Below are 2,892 nucleotides of genomic sequence, written 5' to 3'. Positions count from 1 at the left end.
AGCACATTTGTCTTTTTTTGTGAAATAACGGTAAATACCACTTTATTTCTCTGATTAATGTGCAATCCTGACACAAATTAGTTATCATTGTCTCACTTTTTATTGTAAAACATCAGTGCTTGTGTTTTAAATCTAAGCAGGGTTTCTGCAGCCATCTTCAAATCTAATTTAATGCTTAAATGCCATTTTTAATGCCATACACTTACAGCCATCTAGTGGCTTTGATGTATTCGTCGTGTGACTGTATGCACCGAACAGTGACGTCCGTACCGTACATTTCGGGACGAATACATGTACCTACCGTCGCACCCCTACTATAAATGGTTAATGGTAATGTTAATGAATTGTAACCATTCGGTTTGACGATGATGATTTAGAAACGGCTCACGAGACAGCTTAAAAAGTCAACTTTTATTTGCAGACATAAAAATGTCAAATTCAATCAGCCTGAACTTTTAAAGGCTGAAACTTAATCCGTAAAATTCAAGTGCTAAAGAAATTGAACAGTTGTAACTTTGTAAATAAGAGAATGCATGTGCCTTAATTCACTCCCTTTTAGTTTCAACTCAGACGAGTCAGTGGGCTTCAACGGTTTCTGATTCTCTCTCCACCAGAGTTTTGGCCATGATAACAGCAGGAGCTGAAGAAACTCCAGAACTCAGGAAGACACGCATTAAGAGTTTGATGAAGAAAAGCATCAAGTCGTTGCTCCTCACTTTTGTCATGCAGAGAGAAATCTGTCAGCAGCATCAACTGCAATAGACAAACACAAAAATAAAGTCTATATATAAAAAGTATATATATACACACATACACACGTCACACTGGTACAGGATATTGATGTAAATTTGTTTGTACAATCTGAGTTTGAACACGAGGAAGACTTAATGCATATAAAATATGTAACATCTGATTATTTACCGTTTATGCCCATATCATACTCTCTAAGCAAACACATTTAAAAAACAAATTTAAACTAATCTTCAAAATGTTAAGATCATAGCAAGTGTGTGTGTGTGTGTGTGTGTGTGTGTGTGTGTGTGTGAGTGTGAGTGTGAGAGAGAGAGAGAGAGAGAGAGAGAGAGAGAGAGAGAGAGAGAGAAAACAGTCAATGACTGATGCATCAGTAGAAGGGAGACAGATGGCATCAAATACAGCATTTTACAGTATGCATTACAATACTGTAAACAGATTACCATGGTAGAGACTGCCGAATTACTGTAACTCAACCTTCATCTATAAAGGTCCACTACTGTATAGATTCAGTCAAATGGTATAGAGTGAAATCATTTACTGTATTGCCAGCAAACTCTGTTCTAGCACAGAACCTCATGGCTGTACTTCATCACACCTTTTGATAACACACTGGATAGATACTATTACAAACATTATGGATTCGATTACTTCTAATGTGGCATAGCCTGTATTACTGTAATTAATTCAGCAACAACTGTGATTTGAAACATGTATCTTGCATTGTTTGCTGTTGGATGAACTGATTGTTAAAAGTACTAAATTGAAATAAGATCATACTGTTGTGTTTCTGTGATTAAACCAAATGTTCTCATTACATATTACAATAATCTTGTGTTTGAAACTATGCTTATGTGGACTGAAATGTGTATAACTGTAATGAAAGCATGAGATCAGGTTTTGAAAGAATGACTAGCTGTGTTACACGTGTGATCAGTTTGGATTTTTGCACTAAGAGTTGTGAAAATGTACACCTGACTTGTGAAAATAGTACCAAAGCGAATAAAAAAAAACTGTAAGTTGTGTGTTTGTGCATGTGTGTGTGTTAGGTCTCACCTCTTCATATCTTTTTTTTTTTTTTGCATGCCACGTTTTATACAATTGCTCTATGAGACAGAGAGAGAGAGAGAGTGAGTGTGAGAGAGTTAGTGAGTGTGTGTGTGTGTGTGTGTTAAAGAGTGTGTGAGTGTGTGTGTGAGTGAGTGAGTGAGTGTGTGAGAGTGTGTGTGTGTGTGTGTGTGTGTTAGTGAGTGTGTGAGAGTGTGTGAGTGAGTGAGTGAGTGAGTGAGTGAGTGAGTGAGTGAGTGAGTGAGTGAGTGAGTGTGTGTGTGAGAGAGTGTGAGAGTGAGTGAGTGTGTGTGTGTGTGTGAGTGAGTGTGAGTGAGTGAGTGAGTGTGAGTGAGTGAGTGTGTGTGTGTGTGAGTGAGAGTGTGTGTGAGAGAGTGTGAGTTAAAGAGTGTGAGAGTGTGAGTGAGTGTGTGAGTGTGAGTGAGTGAGTGTGGGTGAGTGTGAGTGAGTGAGTGAGTGAGTGAGTGAGTGTGAGAGTGTGTGTGTGAGTGAGTGTGTGAGAGTGTGAGTGAGAGAGTGGGAGTGTGTGTGTGAGTGTGAGTGTGAGTGAATGTGTGAGAGTATGAGTGAGAGTGAGTGAGAGTGTTTGAGATAGTGGGAGTGTGTGATTGAGTGTGAGTGCGAATCAAGGTTATTATAGTTTTGCTTTTTTAAATTAGTTTTTATTTTAATGTCGTTTTCAGTTTTGCTTTAAATTTCAGTTTAGTTTTAGTTAGTTTCATTAATGGTTTTGTTAGTTTTAGTTTAGTTTTTATTTTGCAAACACATTTCTATTTAGTTTTTATTTTATTTAGTTTGAGTTTTAGTAAATGTAGTTTAGCAGAGCAAACAGAACACTTCCAGTGTAGACCAAAGCGAGACGCTTCATTTCAGCAAAGTTTAATGTTTGCCCAGATTACAGTTAACTCTTGTGCAGATATCTTAATAATAAAAATAAAATAATGGTTTGAGATTGAACAAAGCACCAAATAAATGGAACTTAAAAGTATACAAGAAAAAACTATGAAAAATTCAGACAAACTAATTCAGACAAACTAATTCATATTAAAGATGAAATCTTAAACATGCCTA

At 36.8% G+C, this 2,892-nt stretch overlaps 1 long non-coding RNA gene across 2 annotated transcripts in view; it reads right to left on the bottom strand.

Annotated features, from left to right (window-relative positions):
• Positions 1 to 396: 396 nt before the first annotated feature.
• The window catches only part of LOC309479505, a 7,030-nt gene continuing 4,534 nt past the window's right edge, over positions 397 to 2,892 (bottom strand). The window contains exons 3-4 of one of the 2 annotated variants that reach the window (XR_014199241.1): positions 1,810 to 1,859; positions 397 to 753 (exon numbers count right to left, since the gene is read on the bottom strand). This is a non-coding gene — a long non-coding RNA (uncharacterized lncRNA). The remainder of the gene's footprint in view (positions 754 to 1,809; positions 1,860 to 2,892) is intronic. The other variant, XR_014199242.1, reaches the window with a different exon arrangement.

This window comes from Leuciscus leuciscus, assembly GCF_965113295.1.
Source record: "Leuciscus leuciscus genome assembly, chromosome: 17".
Lineage (NCBI taxonomy): Eukaryota > Metazoa > Chordata > Actinopteri > Cypriniformes > Leuciscidae > Leuciscus > Leuciscus leuciscus.
The sequence above is the reverse complement of the archived record's forward strand: the minus strand, read 5'-3'. Positions and strand labels throughout refer to the sequence as shown.